The sequence below is a fragment of the Citrus sinensis genome, chromosome 8, assembly GCF_022201045.2.
Source record: "Citrus sinensis cultivar Valencia sweet orange chromosome 8, DVS_A1.0, whole genome shotgun sequence".
In the NCBI taxonomy this organism is placed as follows: Eukaryota; Viridiplantae; Streptophyta; class Magnoliopsida; order Sapindales; family Rutaceae; genus Citrus; species Citrus sinensis.
Genome location: NC_068563.1, coordinates 10,133,218 through 10,147,589, shown reverse-complemented (window position 1 = coordinate 10,147,589; position 14,372 = coordinate 10,133,218). Strand labels below are relative to the sequence as shown.

At 29.0% G+C, this 14,372-nt stretch overlaps 1 long non-coding RNA gene across 3 annotated transcripts; it reads left to right on the top strand.

Moving 5' to 3' along the window:
• The first annotated feature begins 10,406 nt into the window (after window positions 1-10,406).
• On the top strand, window positions 10,407-13,912 carry LOC102613206 (uncharacterized). 3 transcript variants are annotated; one of them, XR_008051307.1, is made up of 4 exons: window positions 10,407-10,761; window positions 11,292-12,409; window positions 12,500-12,649; window positions 13,645-13,912. It is a non-coding gene; the product is annotated as an uncharacterized LOC102613206 (long non-coding RNA). The 3 variants fall into 3 exon arrangements; XR_008051308.1 differs by having other exon boundaries at window positions 10,409-11,372; window positions 11,606-12,409; XR_008051306.1 differs by having other exon boundaries at window positions 10,413-12,409.
• Window positions 13,913-14,372: the final 460 nt, after the last annotated feature.

Below are 14,372 nucleotides of genomic sequence, written 5' to 3'. Positions count from 1 at the left end.
CTTTTGATGATAGTTTATGTTTACGTAGTTGTTTTATAGTTCATTTTTGTTCTTATGGTCGTTTTGCAAATTGGTTTGATGATGATTTCTGATAATTTAAGAATTTGGGTGTAAACTTCTAATAATTATTTTTGAGAAGATGTTTGTTGATAGGGGGAGGTTCTGCCAAAATTTCTACTTGGACAACATGGGTAACAATTTATTTTTCTTTCTCTTTTTACTCTTATGTTTTCTTTTTTATGATGAAGGGGGAAAAGATTTTTTATGCTTTAAGTTTGTTGAATTGGAAATTATTTAAACTTGAAACTTGATATATAAAGGGGAGCTTACGTGTAAGAGGAGCAAATCTTGTAATTAATCTCTAATACATGTAAGGTTTGTCATCATCAAAAAGTGGAGAATATTAACATAAATATTCAAAATATTGATTTTGATAATGATAAACTAGATTAAGAATGTTGGAGTCTTTAAATTGGTTAATTCTTTAAGGCTGCGTGAAGATTTTGTACAAGTTTAAGAGTCTGGATAAAAGCAGATAACCGCTAATCTTGAAATAGCAAATTGGCTTTATTAACATATAGTTTTGATTCCAAAAGATAATGGTGAATCTTTTATTGGAAAATGGTAAATTGATAAATTCCAAAGAGCAAATCTTTGGAACCAATGAACCGTTTATTAGAAAACGATTAACTGACAAGTTCCGGAGAGCAATTTAATCGAAAATGATGAACCATTTAGCACAAAAGGGTAGCTAATAATTTCTTACATGTTTTTGGATTTAAATGGCAAACCGACAACTCCAAACTGTGAACCAACTATTCAAAATCCGCATAACAGTAAATGAGACAAAGTCAAAACAATGATCCGACAGTAGTTAATAGCAATTTGGTTATGCTCGGAAAGTTAACAATGTCTAGTTTTCTTCTCCAACTATGAAAAGGCTCAACCAAAGTCAAATTAAAATGGATTCTACAATCATCATTGAGTTTGTTATTGTGCATTCAATACTTTTTGTGCTTAAAACTTGTTAAATCACACTTTTAGCTTGTATTTGTGAACACATGCATTGAGTGAAGGAAGATTTATATAATTTTTATTTGAACACCAAATAGAGAGTTTGAGAGTGTGGGAAACACTGGGTTAAGAGGTTTTGGATAACTTGTTATTGTAAAGGTTGATTGATACCTTAAAAGTCAATTGTAAAGATTTTGAAGCCTTAGGGTATAACCCTTGGTTAGTAGAATCCTCAAGTCCAGTGAGCTATGAGGCATGGACGTAGACGAAGTTCGTCGAACCAAGTAAAAATCTCGTGTGTTATTCTATGTCCCTTCTCTCTTTACATTTTGATTGTTGTTATTTATTTGTTTGTTATTTGCTTAATTTTATTAAATATTCACATTAGATTTTTATTTAATTATTCCATAATTTTTTGAAACCCAATTTACCCCATTTAAGGTTGCTTAGCTAGTATTTCACCACTTACACTAAATAGGTCCCACATGAAATTATGTTTTTGAATAAAAACTCATTGTGCTGTTTTCCAACAATATCTACTCCCCTAATATTCAAAAATACATCTATTCTATCAATATTTATAAAAGAGATTATTTACCTCTATAGCACTGAGAGAGGAATAAGAGTCATCCCAACTTCAAGTTGTGACTCGAATTTAGGTTCCAGGTTCATAAGAAATTTGAACAGTGCCTGATGTAATCATTAGGTTTCTTTAAGGTTTCTATTATAAGAGTTAAAGGCTATTGTTTTCCTTTCTACATTTTCTTTATGCCTTAATTACAAACTTTGCAATATAAATAAAATTAAATAGGATGGTAGAAAACAAAGGATTATCATCAAGAAGTTATGAAGTAAGAGCTGATTAATGATAAATCTACGATAACTTTGTTAATAGAGTATTGATGATAATTTGCCGTGAAAGTCAATTATACTCATTAAGTTGAACAAGTTTACAAAAAGCAAGCTTATGTTAGTTACTTGACAATGATGTTTTGAGTAAAGAAGAATTCTTAATCTTTTCAATTTGTTTCAAGTAAGGCATGGAAATGAAAATTATTATTGCGCTTTGACTTGTAATTTTTATTTTTCTTGTACGTACATAGTTGTTGTACACGAGGGGCTAGTATTTGTTAAAAGTACATAGAAACTTCTGTTTACCTTGTCACTTAGTTGTTTTCTTGTTTTTTTTTTTTTTGAAGTACATTGTATTTGTGATTTATTTACGCTTCACGGTTCATAAGTTCTCTTTTTCTTTATTTACAATAAAGAAAGATTTATTTAGGATAAATACATCACTGTAGAATAACATCAACCTAATTATAAACTAAACTTTTATTATGAAGTAAAACGCACACAGAGGGACAAGGCAAGAACAAAAGCTCACCACTTAGATGATAACAATAGAATACAAAAAATTCACCACTTAATGATGTCTTACAAGAGATACAAGGCTCTCTAACTCATTAAAGCTCACTATTTAAGAAGATTACAAAGGGATATCGATCCCCACCTAATGAAGTCCTACAAGAGATATAGGGCTTTTCAACTCACCACTCTAAGGAATCCACCCAAGAGATATAGGATTGTATGAAGAAACTCTAACAAGAGCACTTTTCTAATTACCACACTTCTGTGAAGTACAACCTAATACCTTTATATAGCCAACTTGGAACATCCTTCCAATTTTAGGATAAGATTTATATCATTTAGAATTGAATACAAACTTGAATGGAGGGCCTTAACTATAATGAGGTGGAATATAATAAAGCAAAACATAATTTTGAGTTCTAGGTCAATCTTAACAAATCTCAGCAGTCAACACTCATTTATGTTAGATCATTAATCGAAAATTGGACTTATATGTAAATAATTATGTGTTATGAACTATCATATAAGGTGACGCCCAATTAAAAGTGATCTATTAAGGTTTTCGGTAATTTAAAGGGTAATTTCTATTTTTATGTAGGTTAAAATAGAAGTACCAAGAGATAACAAGGAAGTCATCTATAAAAGTGCTTATGATCCCTAAATCACACATAGCATTCCATTCTATTCTAACATTTTAAAAGAAAATTAAAGGATTATCGAGGAAAATGTGTTGATCGAGAAGGAAAACCGCACGACCTAGAAAGTTATTGGTTATTATGGACTTATGTATGCTTCCACATATTCGATTATTGATTCTTGGTGGCAAAAAAAAAAAAAAAATATTCCTCGAATTTAGGTGACAATTTTCACCAAAGGTTATTTTGTGACAAGTGGTATCAAAGCCTCTTCATGTTGAATCATTAAGAATTGAACAATTAGTGGTTTTCATCAAGGATTGAAGAATGAGAAATTCATATTGTTTTGAATTATTTTTGGGCATATTAGGTTTCTTAAGCTTTGTGACTGGCAACAATGATAGCTGCTAGTGATGAGGTATTAGGCCAGGCAAGGCGCGGCCTAGATAGCAAGCTGTGGCCGATTGGGTACAATTGGCGGCCATGGCCGCTGCACTAGGAGAGAAAAAAAAGTAATTTTATAGTTTAGGAAAGTATAGGGTTGGTTTAGAATCCAAGATGGGTTGACTCAACTCATTTTATCCCTAACTCGATCAATAGTTGATTGTTGACTTTGACAATGATTGTTGATTGTTGATTGTTGTGTAAAAAATGACCGTTTAATAATGAAATGCCTATGAAACCATTATTTATTAAAGTAATAAAAAATCCTTAAAGTACTTGAAATTAAAAAGTATAGAAATATAAAAGAGTTTCCTGCATAAATATGGACTTAGTGTTTATTCCATTTTATTATAATCATAAATATGTTAATTATCATTAATTATTATTATTATTGACAATTTAATAAAAAATATTATTAATTATTGTTAATAGATTAATTAATTATAATGCTTTTTATTCTTGTTATTAATAATAACAATAATCTATTTTAAAAAATATTTATGATTATAATAAAATCATAATTATAATTATAATTCATTTAACAATAATTATATTTTTTAATTAAATGGAGGTTATTTTGAGAATTTAAAATTATAGGGGCAAATTCATACTCTAGGGTTTCAATAAAATAAAATTGAATATAAATGGTTAAACAAAATTTTATATTTCAAAAAGTTTATAATATTCATCAATAAAATATAAATAACATAGAGCATAGGGGGCTAGATGAAACTTCACAGGCTGACGGTAAGTTACATTAAATGTAACTTAGCCGGACCCTAAAACTAATATTAACAGTAATTAATAATAACTAAAATAATAAAGTTAATAATAATAATAATAATAAATGCTAATAATGATAATATTAATAAAAATAATAATTAATAATAACTAAAATAATAAAATTAATAAAATTTAATAATAATAATAAATGTTAATAATGATAATATTGTTAATAATGATAAATTAATTATTTTTATTAATTATTAATATTATGAGTATTTTGGTAAATTGATTCTCATTCTTTATTTTCATTTATTTTGCCAAGTAAACACATCAATAACATTCCAGCACATTTTCATTTTCATTTATTTTTGTTAAGTAAACAGTGAAATCTCATTCTCATTCCAGTCCATTCACATTCCCAGCACATTCCCATTTCACCTCATTCTCATTTCTTAAAGTAAACTTACCATAAAAGAAAAGAATAAAAACTGCAATGATTTCTACTTTTAAGTCATTCAAGTGGACAGTATTAAAGAATTAATAGATAAATTAAATGGCGAGCACGTGATGACTATTTTGACTTTAAAATTCTTGTTGGCTTAGGAATTAAAGAGGCGGCTAGCACTATTACTGTATAAAGGCCTCCAATTCAAGCATTATTGAGGGGGTGGAAGCAGGAAAAGCTGGAGAAAAAAAGGAGAAACAGCGACCATACGAGGAGAATCTGAGAGCAAAGAAAGCCGATTGAAGAAATAATTGAGTTTTTCTTTCTATATTGCATTGCTTGGTGCTCCCTATTTATGAATTCTCTTTATATTTTTATGAATTAATTTATTTCGTTAGAATTATGATGTAGCCTAACTGCGAAGATTTAATTTCATATATCTATATTATTTTTATTTTATTATTTTATAACTAAGTGTTCATTATTATGCCAACGTGATTTATGCAATTTTATCTAAGAATTTTTATATAACTTAATGAATCTTTACATATTTAAATTCATATAAAGATACAGTAAATTAATATATAAGGGTATTTTTTATATTACTCAAGAGAAGATATTGAATAGGTTTTGAAAATTCACTGTTAACATAGGTAATTATTTTTAGTAGTATAGACGTAGGATTAAAAAGATTAGTTAAGGATAATTTTTATGTTACTCGAGAGAGGATATCGAATGTCCTAGTGTCTTAATCTATTAGTAATTTCATAATTGCTTGTATCTCTATTTAATTTTTTTTTAGTTGCTTTATTTTATTTTAATTTTTAATCTAAATTTACTTATTCGATTGTTCATATAAATTTGGGATAAAATAATTTCAGTAACTACTACGGTATACAATTTTTATGTAACAATACTCTACTCTACGTTATAGTATTTGTGTCAACTAGTACATTTACTATTTTACACAAGTTCTATAGCATTTAGTTTGTGAATCTCACTATGGGACACATCAGGCCTACCAATTTGGCAAGTCTTGATTATGTTGGAGTGGTATGCACCAAAACGTTTTATATTGAATGCGTAGTCAATGGTGGATGTTCTTGAATTGGGTGTTTATGTTAGGCTAGGGTTTTACTTCGACTTTTAAATTTATGGAGATAGATTAGGAATTTGCACGGCTTGGATTTAGAAGTTTGAATTTTATCCAGTGAGTGAAGTGGAATTAGACTAGGAATTTGTATCATCGAATTCCAAATTGGTGAAGATGATTTGATTGTCAATATTTTTGTTTCCTATTTATTTTTATTTATAAATATTGCTTCAGTTTTCTATCATTTAAAAATTAAGTCACTTTGTATTTGATTAAGATAACATGAAAACTATTTTTTTGGGTTTTAAAACAGTTAGTTTGACAGAATATATTATAGGTAGGGTTATTTTTATAATTTAAAAAATCAACGGCAATTATTTGCAATGAGACTATTTGAAGTCACGAACTTTCTCTTTACATTATCTTTTTAATTAAGATTTTATTATTAAAATAATTTTAGAGAAAATTACTTAATTAATCATTTCTTTCTCTTTTCATTCTCAATTCCTCAATCTTTTTAATTTCTTCATATATTTTCTCTTAACTGCAAAATACAAATAATTGGTTTCATTATAGGCTATCGTAAACTAAGAGGATCAAATTTTATCACTCAAAAATAAAAATTACCAAATATTTTCAGCAATAAAATTTAATAGATATCAAGAAATTAATTTTACTGACCATAAAAGTTAGTGAATATGAAGAAAAAAGAATTCATATATATGGAAAACATGAAATAGAGTTTATGATTTACTAAGAAAGGCAAAAACAAGAATCCAAAAGAGAGTATAACTACGAGTTTAGTTTAATTTAATTTGAAAAGTAAAAAGAAATTATGCAATCATAAGGTGAGGTAGAGAAATAAAGAGATTAGTGAAAGATAATTTTGAGATTTTGAGAATTTAAATGAGAGTTTGCATTTTTCACTTCAAAGCTTTGACAGTATTAAAAAGTGCAGGCCAAGTGTTTGTCAAAATTAATCAATGAACCCCAGCAGACAAATGAACATTCAATCATCTTCATGACTACAAATCACATATCACTACTAAAAAAAGGCTAAATAATGACAAAAATTTTATGACATACATCGATATGTCACAAATGTATAATGAAAATATGATAGATTCGTGACATATATTCATATGTCCAGAGTTTATGACATATTCATGACTTATAACTTAACTAACATAAATAAATGATAGATATAAGTGATGCTCAAGTTATGTGAATTTATAATATCTTAAAACGATGCTGTTTAAATTAACGACGCCATTTTTGTGAAACTTAAAACATATCATCACTTCAGCCAAATGTCGACCAAGTGTTGAATAAACCCCTCTCTCTCACTGCAACCTAAAATCAATGAACTCTGAGCCATTCTCAACAACACTGTATAGAACCCTAACCCTAAGCCTTACTTCCACCACCGATAAAGCTAAGAAAGTTTCCCGTATATCAGAACCATGGCGAATTGCCTTCAGCCCTTAGGTAGTGTTTGGTTTTAAGGGGAGGAGAGGAAAAGAGTGGAATGGAGGGGAAAGGAGAAGAAAATAGTGAAAGAGAATAGTGAAATTAAATTTCATTATTTGATTTGACATAAAATTTGATAAGGAAAGGAATTATATTTTTTTTCTTTAGACAAATTTATCTTTTTATCTTAAATAGTAAATTATCTATATTAGTAATAAAATATAATTTAATATTAATACCAAATTTTTAGAATTTCAAAAAGTTCTAAAACAATTCATGATTTATATTTAATATAAAATAATTTAATATACTAAACTATTTAATATTAAATAAAATTTAATATAAATAAAAGCTAGTCAACATAAGTCAACATCGGTCAACAAAAGTCAACAAAATCAACGGTGGCCAGTGACTTTCCAGCGAAATTTTGGGAGCTTTCGGCGATGTATAAGGGTCCCGCTACCGTCCGGCGACACTCCAGCGAAATTCTGACTGATGTCCGGCGATGCTCTGGCGAATTTCCGGCGATGGTCCGATAGAGCTCCGGCGACAGTCCGACAAAGTTAATTTATATTTATATATTTTCATATTAAATAAATAAATAAGTTTATTTATTTTATTAAATTTCTTAAATCATTTATTAAATTTAAGTAATATTAAATTGATAAAATACAATTATAAATAATAATTTTTAATAGCATTAAACAAGTTAAAATATTGGAGGACAAATTTAGAAACTTGGATTTTTAATATAAAAGGAATTTGAATTCTTTACTTTTTGGTGTGGAATTCAAATTTCATATTATAAAAGATATTAAATTTTAATGAAAATTAAATTCTTGGATTTATTTATGATATTGTATGTATTTTTACAGCATTGATAGTGGGATTAATGTGGACCATTAGTTTTAAGTATTTTAATCTCAATCGTCCATTTAATATAATGGATAATTAAATAATTAATGAAAATGTAGCACGTAGTCTGCAAGTTGTTAGTAAATATTTTTTAATTTTAAATTAATATTAATTTGAGAAAAAGCCACACACATCCCAAGGTTTGCTCAAATAGTCATATAGATCCACTTTGTTTCATAAATGGTATTACAGACCCCTTAATTTTCACAAATGACTATTATACGTTTTGATTTAAACAACTTAAATAAATATACATATAGTAATAGGATAATAATAATAATAAATATCATATAATACAAATAAAATATTAAAATAAGTATAATTAATAAAATAACATGTATAATGAATTTTTTTAATATTAAGTTATTATTAATCTATCTCGATGGATTTATTAAAATCTACTAATCCAAAAATTGACTTTAAGATAGATATTAATACATATATAATTAGAAAAGATATTGTAAATAAAACACTATAAATTTTTATAAATTGTTGTGAGTGTTAGGTATAACTATTTCAATATTCTATATCATACATCATACTTAAGATATTGATTTTGTTGAAGTGTTATGTTATTAAACATTAAGCTTTGCATTTATAATGTGCTACAACTTTAATGTAAAATGTAATAAAAAATATAAAGACATTTTTTAGTAATCAATTGTACTGTAATATGATCAAATTACGATAGAGTTATCATATTTTCACTATTGAATATGCATATGATTCTTATTGAATACGAAGGTGCATCATTACGGATAGCACAATTTCATCATCATCATCATCATCATCATCTTGCGCCATTAAAAAAAAAATGGAAATATAGACCTAAATTAAGCTAATGGAGGAAGACCAACAATCCTGAAAAGTTGTTCCATAAATTTAAGCCTACAGTGATACTTATTTCTAAACTGACACTCCAAGTAACTTAGGGTATGTTCAGTATCATTTTGTAGCCCCTATTTTCATTTTCATTTTAATAGTACATGTGTAATATATGTTTGGTGAGCCTAAACCTTAAATCAAATTATAAAATGTATTAAACAGAATCTATTTGATAGTAATAAAAGTTAAAATATGTTAAACACGTTTTCTGTAAATTACAAAACGAATTATAAAATAATATACTACACGTCTTTCAATGTATAGCAAATAAAATATATTTTACCGACACTATTATAGAAAGACATATAAGACATATGTTAAGTTAGTAGATGTGATTTTTCTTGTATTTATTAAGATATATGAATTGATACCCCCCCCCACACACACGCACATATTGAGTACTTCTATCTACCCCTATTTATTAATAGAAGGGAAATTAAAATCGTAATTACCCTGATATATTATGAATTGATATGTCACATATAAATATCAGTGAAAATTAATTTTTAGATTAATGTTGTAAACCATTTAGAGGCATTTAATTAATCTAAGGTCAAATGAAATATATCACATGACATTTCATGCAATAGTCCAATTTTTAACACTTGCATATAGTTTTGTAAGCTAATAAGCCAATGAAATATACTACATGAGAAATTGACGGGCTATTATTTATATTTCACTATTGGACAAATACGGATCTTCCAATTCTCTTCCATGGCCATAAATTAGAATAAAAAAATCACATAGTAGAGACTGCATCCATTTGTATGCTTTCAAAATAGATTTTGAAATTAGTTTTACATGCTTTCAAAATAAATTTTGAAATTAGTTTGGTTACATGATAATCAAATTATCTTATAACATTAATGATATAATTTAAGCACTATTTTAGCAATTGTGAGTTTTACATTAAATCTTCAAATTAATTACATATAGTCACTCTTTCTTGTTTTGCTTGAAATTTCTATTTAATAAAATTACGAAAAGTTGATAATGAATGGTTTAGGATACATAGGTAAGATAAACTTTAAAAATCTAATGAAACATTTCTATGAATGTGGGTTTCATATGCATGTTCATATATTTCATTGAAATCATATATTTTATTAAATTTTATGTTATTAAACGAAATATGTTATTCAAGCGAAACATGTGAGAATTTTTAAAACTGTAGGGGTCGTCATTGAAATTTCGTATACTTCTACCAACTCCACGATCTAACAATTCACCCCTGTTAAGTGTTAACTGGTTATGTTATTTTTTTATTAATAAATATAATATACACTGTTGATTAAATGTAATGGTTAATATTACTTACACTATTGATGCTGTAAAATAATTACACTATCATAAACGAATCTTAAATTTTTATATATTTTGTACAACCAAACAATAAAAATAAAAATAAAACCCATACTCTCCTTCCGACCAAACATCACCCGCGAAAAATCTTGTATTCCCTCGCTTTCACTTCACTAATTTTTTTTATTTATTCCATCTCTTTCACTTCAATAACCAAAATCTTCCCTCTGTTTCAATCGAAAGAAAGCCCTAGAATTAAGCTGAAATTTACATATCAAAGCTCTCGCTCAACTTCCCTCCTTCAATTGAAACTAAACGCAGCCATAAAACCCCAATTCGCCACACCCTTTTGTCTCAGGCCAGCATTCATTTAAACCCTACCTTTCGGTTCAATGCCATTTAATGCGATTGCAGATGCCGTTTCAACTCATTATTTAGTTAACGCCATTCAGTTTTGTGCGGTAAGCCTTAACCTTAATAACTAATCGACTGTGGTAGCACGTTGCTGATTGGGGTGGGGATACGTTAATTGAATATATAAATTGGGTGATGTCAGTGATTCATCCCCCTATTTGCCGTGAATTGAGATTTGTGTATAATGTTTGTAAGATTGCTAAAAGTTTCACATTTTGTGTTGTTCCAATCGAATTTCTAGCTTGTGGAAGATAAAACAAAAGTTCAATTTCATGTTGATATAATTTTTTTTTGTCTTCTTTATAGTCATGCTCTGGCTTTGTTGCTATGCTTGGTGCAGTTTATGGTTTCAAGATTAAGTTAGGTTTATTTGATGGTGTCGATTTCTTATCTACCTCTGCTTGAAAATGAAAATGTTGTACTAGTAATAATAGACTTTGTTTATTCAGTTGATATTTTAATTATACGTATAAGAATGAAGGTTTATTTTGGAAAAAAAAAGAAATAAAGAAATAGGCTCTGTTGAAGCTAATTAGTACTTCATTTTTTTTGTACGTGCGACCTGTGGTGGAAACAGGATATGAAAATGTGTTACTGGTGAGGTTGCTGCTTGAGATGAGATTGATGAGAATGCCTTCTATTCAGAAATTCTTGATAGGTATTATATAATTATATTTGATGGAATATTAATTAGCTAAAGAACCTGTCATACTGTCTTTGTTCAGTGGTTACTGTAGTAGTGTTTGTTGGTCTTTGTCTGGTTGGCGTTTGGATGTTAATGTCATCATCAGTTGTACCGGTGTGGGATCCGGGATCCTAGGTTGTCCTCTTAAGAGGCTATAAGCGAAGTGAAATAGAGAGTATCTGAGATTGTTTCTGGGACTTTCGCAGAAAATCAAGGTGATGAATGACAGGATTCAACAAATGGAGATGGGGATGATGTGCCTGTTGAAAAGTCAGAGAATAGAGTGGAAGATAATCAGGAAGAGAAGTATATGTCTGAAGGTGATGGTGAGATGAGTGAATCTAAGAATATGGTTAATCAAAACCAGGAAGAGAATATAGTGAAGGAGAGTTTTGATGAGAATACTGAGTCTGAAGAGGAATCTAAGGCGGTGTCTGAAAATGACGATGGTAGAAAAAGGGAAGATGAGGAATCTAAAAGTGAAAGTGGTGATTCGAATTCAGAAGCTGGAGAAACAGAAGGCGGCGAATCGAAAAAAAAACTGAGCAAATTGAATAAGAGAAGAGCTTGGATGAAAATAAATGGGTGAGGCTGGTCAAATTGAAAAGGAGAAGGATTCTCAAGATCAAGATAACGACACTGAGAGTCGTGGAAAGGATCAGGCTTCAACTGAGATTTTTCCTTCTGGTGACCAGTCAAAAATTTTGAAGGAAACTAATGCTCAGAATGGGGCTTGGTCAACTCAACCTATTGAGTCACAGAATGAGACAATATCACAACAATCTTCTATATTTAAGGACCAGTATGGTCATCGCTGGAAAATCTGTAATGCCACTGCTGGGCTAGATTGCATCCCTTGCCTGGACAATTTGCAAGCAATTAGAATGCTTTCCAGCACAAAACATTATTAACATTGAGGGAGGTATTGCCCTGAAGAAGCTTGTACCTCTATTGCTCCTTTACCGGAAGGATACAAACGCTCAATTAAGTGGCCCAAAAGCAGGGATAGGGTATGATCTTATATTCTGCATTAAAAAATATATACTTGACTACTTTTAATTCACTTGGGCTAAAATTTGTTCTCATGGTGTGTGGGGCAGATTTGGTATTATAATTTTCCCCACACAAAGCTTTCAGAAGTTAAGGGTTAGCAAAATGGAGTTAAAGTCACTAGTGAATACCTCATTTTTCCAGGTGGCGAAACTCAATTTGAGAATGGCGCTCTTCATTACATTGATTTCATTCTGAAGGTGAGCATTTTTCATTTATCATTTTATGTCTGTTAGCTTCAATTAATATGTGGCTTATTCTTTTCTTTGTATGAACTATGGGCGGTCCATTTCATCTGATAAGCTATTTCCTGGGTTTTAGCAAGACAAATAACAAGATTTGTGCTGTTTGTGTTTTATGCGTCTATATAAATTGCGTGTGCGCATATCATACTAGGGGAGTATTACTCTAATGCTATATAAAGTGAAGGACACACGGTGGGTCACATTCTGACTCGTTTGAATGCTTCTTTTATAAATATTTACTTGCATATATTTTGTGGTATTTGTAGACATATTTTGCACTAGATTTTTGCAGTGATTTTAATGTAAACTACTGTCTTTGTCCTTATCTCTCTTTCTGTGAAACTGAAAGGTTCATAGAATTTTTTAAAAATCATTAATCTTACAAAAATTTATAACCTGTTAATTAATGCGGTTTCATTATCTTGAAAATTTTTCAAGCATGCTTGTTTTTTTCTTTTTCTTTCTTCCGAAATAATTGTTGATATTCCCCCTCTGTTCTATGAATTTTCTGATTCTCTAAAGCCCGCATTATTGTTGGCCTTTCTTTATGCATGCCTTTATCATTTATTGGCCAGCACCCTTTCCTCTTTTGTAATTTGAATAATCGTAAGGGCCTCCGTTTTACAAATCCTCAACTTTTTTTTTGTAAATTAATTTGTCATTCAGATATTTTGGAGATTATTTGAGCTCCTGTAGGTCTATTTAGCAGATTTTAGTGTGTTTAAGGTTTTGATTTTGCATTGATTTCTGAAGTTTTTAGTATTGTTCCATAAATGTGAGCTTGAATTTTTGCCCAAATGATGGTAAATAAAAGCATTATCTTTTCATCTTCTTTGCAATGTTAGTCCTTGCAATGACATTGTTTTGAGTTCATGTGTATTCTCTAGTATGCATTTTTCTTCCCAAAATTTCCAGTAGTGTAGTGCTTGTACTCAAAGACTGCTTCGCAGGGATCAAAATTGCTTCAGTTCATCTTGCAGCAACTGGAACTTAAACGCAAGCATGCCAATACAATCGGCAGTTTGTTGGACTTTGCTTGGTCGATGTTGAAGACATGAAGATTCATTTAAACGTGGGAATATTTTATGAAATTGGGTTTGGTGTTTATTTTTTATGGGAAAGATTGTATACCAAATTGTACAAATGTTTGTTTACTTGAATTGTTTGGCTGTAATGATTAAATTATAGAGGTTGATTTGGATGTCAATTATAGAATTATTTTAGGATTTTTTATTTTTTATTTTTTATTTATTTTTTAGAATTAATTGATATATTATTGAAATGTGCCAAAATGATTTGAAAATAATTTTTAATAATTCCCGCCAAAATATTTTGAAAAATTAAAAATAATGGCGCCAAATTAAATATTTATTATTTTTAATATTTTAATATTTATTTAAAATTTCAGTTATTCCTTTTAGTTTTAATAAAAATAATTTTATTATTCCAATTAAATATGTCATGTTTATATGATAGACAAAAGTCATGAATGGGAAATATTTATGATAAGTATTAGTCATGGGTGAAAATTTCTCATCAACATACCAACGACAGAATCGTGATGAATAATGCGTCATGTTAAACATGATACATAAAAACAGTTAAGGATTTTTCTTGACACTGGAATCATTGACGGTCACTTAATAGTCATGACATAGGGTGGATGATGGGTAATAAC